This window comes from Crocodylus porosus, unplaced genomic scaffold, assembly GCF_001723895.1.
Source record: "Crocodylus porosus isolate Cpor-Errol unplaced genomic scaffold, CroPor_comp1, whole genome shotgun sequence".
Classification (NCBI taxonomy): Eukaryota; Metazoa; Chordata; order Crocodylia; family Crocodylidae; genus Crocodylus; species Crocodylus porosus.
In genome coordinates this window covers 109,438,335-109,444,053 of record NW_017728906.1, presented here as the reverse complement: position 1 = coordinate 109,444,053, position 5,719 = coordinate 109,438,335, and positions in this window count along the sequence as shown.

Here is a 5,719-nt window from a genome sequence, read left to right as displayed (position 1 = left end):
GGGCTTTTAATTTTAATAACAGGGTTTGGGGGTTTTATCAGAATTTGCGATTTTTTTGTCAGAGAATTTGTGATTTTTCATCAGAGAAAACCAGGATCCCTGGCAATCAGGCAGGGGGCAGCATGTGCATGTGCACATGTATATATGCATGTGGCCACTAGGCAGACTGGAGACCACACCATGCAGGTAAATGTGGTGGCAAGGGTTTGGGAATTGGAGCCCCCATAGTGAGGGAGGGAGAGAGCTGGGCAGGTCTGGGGCTGGGGCTGCTGCCCAGCTGGGGCCGTGCATGGGATGGTATGTGGTGCCCCTCACAGTGCTGGGGGCCTGAGGACCAATGCAGAGCCACAGGACCTGGGTGGGGAGTGGGACAGGGCCATAGGCAGCTTGTCTGGGGTGTGGGGCTGGCTCTCTGCCTCTGCATGCACTCCCAGGAGGTCATGGGGGGTACGTGCCCCCCATGATTTAAGTGCAGCCCAGAGGCAGGCTTCCCACTGCAAGCTAAGGGCTCCCTGCCGTGCTGCCCTCCCCCTGGGGCCTCCACAGCCCAGCGGGTGAAACCTGATGTGGCAGGGCAGAGTGGGGTGGGGAAGCTCAGTGCTGCTGCTTGAAAGCCCCACGCCATCATAGCAAGGCACCCCCTGCCCACTCGACAGCATCAGGGGTGGCAGCATGGAGTTGTGCCCCTCACTGCTACCGGGTGGGGAGGGGGTACCTCGCCATGGCAGCACAGGGCTCCCAGCAGTGGCACAGAGCTTCCCCACTCAGGCAGGCCCACTGTTCCCTGTCATGCTGGGTCCTGCCTGCTGGGCTGCAGAGGCCATGGGGGGGAGGGCAGCAGGGCGGGGAGCCCCGAGCCCACAGATGGCAGCCTGCATCTGGCCCCCTACCCTTGATGGGCCACTGTGGCCATGCCAGCCATGGGGCAGGGGAAGCCGGGTTCCTCAGTCACTGCCTATTGCTGGTGGCAACTGGGGTTTGGGCGCTGCTGCAGGGGACAGGGGACTGTGAATCCCGGTCCTTGGCTCCATAGCTCTGGCAGCTGGGGGCCCCCTCTGTCATGGCTGGGGCAGGGGGGAGGCTGAGGATGGGGAATGACGGGCACCAGCAGCAGTGAGAATGGGGAAAGGGGTTTTAGGTTAGGACTGAAGGGCACCAGCAGACTGTGGAGCTGTGGATCCAGAATGACGGGCAATAGCATAGACAGGGCACCAGCATATCATAGCAGCTCAGTGCGCAGTGGGGGAAAGACAGCTGCAGCCCTACCCGTGTCCTGGTGAGCAAAGTGGGCAGAGCGGAGCTCTGATTTTCCATGATAAAAAACCCAAAATGAAATGCCAAAATGTATAGGTATTTAGAATTTATTTTATTATAGTGATTAAGGTAGTGGTAGGCTTCCAAACTGCTTTAAATTGTAAATGTTTGTGATCAGCTGAAACCTATATATATATAGTGTGTTTCATTTTAAGCATGGAAAAAAACACAGATTTGGGGGGTTTTAATCAGAGAACTTGCAATTTTTATCAGAGACTTTGTTATTTTTAAATAGAGAAAACCAGGATCCCTGGATATGTGTAAGGAAAACGAAGGGAAAATATTTTTAATGGAACAGAGAAGGAATAAAGAGAAGAGAGACAGAGAGAGAGAGCGATAGGGGACAGAGACAAGGGCAGAGTGAGGGATAAGCCTGTTTCTTCCACTTCATAAGATTAAAAGAAATATATATTGTGCATTGAGACAGGGATGTGTTTTACTGGTTCTTTCCTTCTCTGACTTCTGTGATGCTGTGTTTTCCAGCACAATAATTGTAGGCATATATACAATTACAGAACACCAAAATGCACCAATGGAACTTGCCTAGTAACAATTTCAAGTATTCCCAACAGTGTGACAGACACACCAAAAAGTAACATATTTCTAGTCCACTGATGTTATTCTATTGCATCCAGCAACTTGAAAAGGGAGGGGAAAAACACGCCTGATGCCTCCTGCTGCCAGGTGACTTTACAAAAATTTGCCAATCAATATTCCAAGTAGTTTGTTCATTTATGCAAGGTATCCACATCCAGTGCTCTTCCTTTGCTATGGTGCGATCATTTATGTAATACTAGAGAGAAATAGAGAGTGCAACTTTGTATGCTGCCATAGGGAAATGTATTTTATTGACAAGCACTATGCTGCTGCCAAATGACTGATGGCAAGTGAAGTTGAAATTAGAGTGAGATAGGCTGTTGTGAGGTATTGACTGAAAGCTAGTCACTGCACCTGCCAGGATGACACAATTAGGAATGCATCAAAGCAGGATATCGTCAATCTCTACATCAGTCTAAAAGAAAGTCAAGCTCTACATCACTCTAAGAGAAGGCAGGAAGGGAGTAAAGGTGCAATAAAGTAACTCTTGTTTTCTTCCTGGATGTTACTTTCCAATTTGAAATGAAAATATGCTTCTTTGTCTCTTCCAGTCTATTCTATTCCAGCCCAGCTTCTCTCTAAGCCATTTCTGCCAACAGGACAAATGGAGGTAGAAGTTTTTCCTGTCAGCACACAGAGATTGTGTAACTGAACATTCAAGTGATGTCAGCTCTCTATGTCATGTCATGCCTCAGCCCAGTTTTTTTTAACTGGGGAGCTGCATTTGAAAAAAAAAGGTTGAACTCTAAAAATGGAACAATAATCCATCCATATAGGAATGTATATTTGTTAAAGCGTGAGTCTTGTCCTTATCTCAGATTATACCTGGGAAGATCCATTTTTGGAATTTATAAAAGGACAGTTTTTCATTTTGTTAAAAATCCCAAAACTTTTTTGTTTACAGTATAGTCATTTTTGCCTCCAGACGTAGCATGTATCTGTGTGTATGAGTCTGCAAAATTGACTCCTTGTAACTTTTTCTAACTCTCACCTTCAATCCAGGCCATTTCACACCCAGCACAAATTAGAACAACCTTTGCCTCTCACTTCTGCCATTTTCAAGTGCTTTATGATGGGCTGTTCTATCAGTGGATTGCTGCAAGCTCTAGCCACACCTCCTGGTATACTTGACTCACATTCAGAGACATAACTAGTAGAGTTTATACCCTGGGTAACAGAGGCATAGATGATAGAGTTTGTGCCCTGGGGTGTCAGAGTGGGGCAGAGAGTGTGGGAATGAAGGTGGGACACGTGAGTTTCTCTCTACTCAGAGTGGAGCAGGGGCATGATGCTGCTGTGAGGGGCTGGGAGGGCGCTGTCAGTGGCAGGTTAACCTTTCCCTAACCACACAACCAACATAGATTTATATTGTGAGCAAGAATGCGAAGCCCTTAATTTGCCAGTGGCTGCAGGGCTAGGAAAATTGGCTGCTGGCACTGACACCTCCTGAGGTTTGATAGTAGTTCCTGAGTTCAAGACTTTTGGGAATCACTGGTCTATATGATATGTGTTGCTTTATATGGAAAATAGTTTCTTGGGTGGGCACTAACTTTAATTTAAAACAAATAAATCTAGGTTCTACAACTAGAATCAGAGATTTATTTAGGCAACAGCTGCCTTATATCTGGCTCCACCAAATATTACACTTGATCTGAGCCTTCAAGAGGCTGAGAAGGCCTGCAGTCTACAGCAGGAGTTCCCAAATTGCCATCACCACTCCATGGGGCATGGTGGTCTAAGGCATGTAGGCAAATGACATGGTGTCACCTCTCTTAGTTTCCAGATGTTTCTGTAGCTATCTGCTGATTGCATAAAAAATAGTTAAATTGCACAAAATCCTTTCTGAGTGGTGCTTTTCCATATAGCTGTAACTGTACTTGACATGAAAATTAACTCGGCCCTGTATTTGAGGGGAAATATTCTCTAAGAATGTCGAGGAAGGTCTCTGAAATAGGATACACTTTTATCTGAATGTCTTAGGCAAGAAGTCTGTGAGGTATTGTATTGTTGTTACTCACAGACAATTGGAACTGGACATAGGATAAAACAGAACCTTAAATACTGAGGACCAGCTTCAGAAAAAGCACTTAGGTGCCAAAAGTGCAACTTTGGTAGGACTGAGGTGTCGAAGTCCAAGACTGAAATCCATCAAAAGAGAAGAGAAGAAAAGAGAAGAAACCTATGCACTTACTTAGCCTTCTGAGAATCTGTCGACACCTATTTTTATTTTTTTTTTGCCAGGAAAGTTACATAGATGGCTAAAGTCCTACTACTGGACATGCACTGAATTTTCTCCAGTTTGATTGGGCTGGGCTGGGCATCTTAGCATCTATCTCCAACCTAACTCCATCTGGCATTAAATATGTGCATCTTTGTGCCTAAGTCTCGTAAGGACCCAAGGTGTCAGTGTAGCATTGAGTGCACCCGCTGTCATGCCTGTTACAGGATAGTTAGTGGTTTAATGAACATACCCAGAAAGTGGGAAATTTTCATATCCTCCTCAGTTCGTGGGAGTTCAAACCCACATCCCACAAGAGTACCATAATCACCAGGCCCATTAGGCTGGGGTGCAGACACTTTTATGTTGAAGTTATACAGAAAAAATTACTGAAGTCATGTGGACAGACATGGCAAGCAAGAAGGAGCATAGCTTTGAAGTCCAGTTCTAAGGGCCTTTCTTTAGAGGGGCATCCTGGGTTCTTGTCTCAGCTCCCAACACTGCTTTATACATTTTATCCATGGAAATCCATGGACCAGGGCCCAGAGGAATTCCCTCCCCATTCACTGTATAGGGATCTTACCTTGGGTTTCTACCTTCAGAGCCTAAAAGTGAGATACAACAAAACCTATGTGTTTATGTGGATCTGGGCCTGAGTGATCACTACATGTTACATATATTGATTAATTGCACAATAAATTTAGAACAGCCACACATGCTAAGAAAGACCAGCCACACATGCAAAGTAATTATAACACAATTAACTGGTTAATCATGCGATAAATTTAGATTTTGACCAGCCACATGTGCTAAGTATTTATCACATGATAAAAATGACTATCCAGCTATAAAAACACCTGATCAGCTAGAGAGTTAGTGCTTGAAAATGTGTAATGACTCTAAAGTTGGTCTCTACCCAGCTTTAATTTGAAGCAGGGCCCTCAATATCACCAACCTCCACATAGCACTAGAAGAAAAAAAAAAATTTAAACTAACGCAGTGGAAGAATGAAACTCTCTGGACATGTGGAAAACAACTGAGTGTTTCACTGCCTATCTGTAAGCAACAGTTGCAAGCCAAAAGGAAGACAGTCATCAGCGAGCCTTGTTTCTGACAGTTGCTGGTTCTGGCACATTTGATGTGTTTTACAGCTCAGTTAGCTCAGGCAGGTGAGGCTAACTGTGAAAGTGCATTACAGAAATTTGAAGAGTTTGCTATTCACATGAAAGTAAAATAGAAATGCAATTTTTTTGGACAGGAGGCACAAAAAGAGAGGGAAACACATAAGATCTTGTAACTGAGCTAAGAGTAAAGAGCTAATCCTGCTATTTTTGTGGGCTTAGTCTCTGTGACTGAAATCTGGAACAAAAAAACTAAGAAAGACATTTCTCTAGCCAATGAATATTTAAGAATCCTAAGTGCCTACTGGTTGAACAATTCATTTGGGAGAGACAACGATTTCTTAAGGTGATATCTGTTATTGAACTAATTGTGTAGTTGGGACAGAATTATACAAGCTTTCAAATGCAAGACATTCTTCCTTAAGTCTGATCACAAGGGGCATTTATAGAGGTGCTCTGGGGGGGCTGG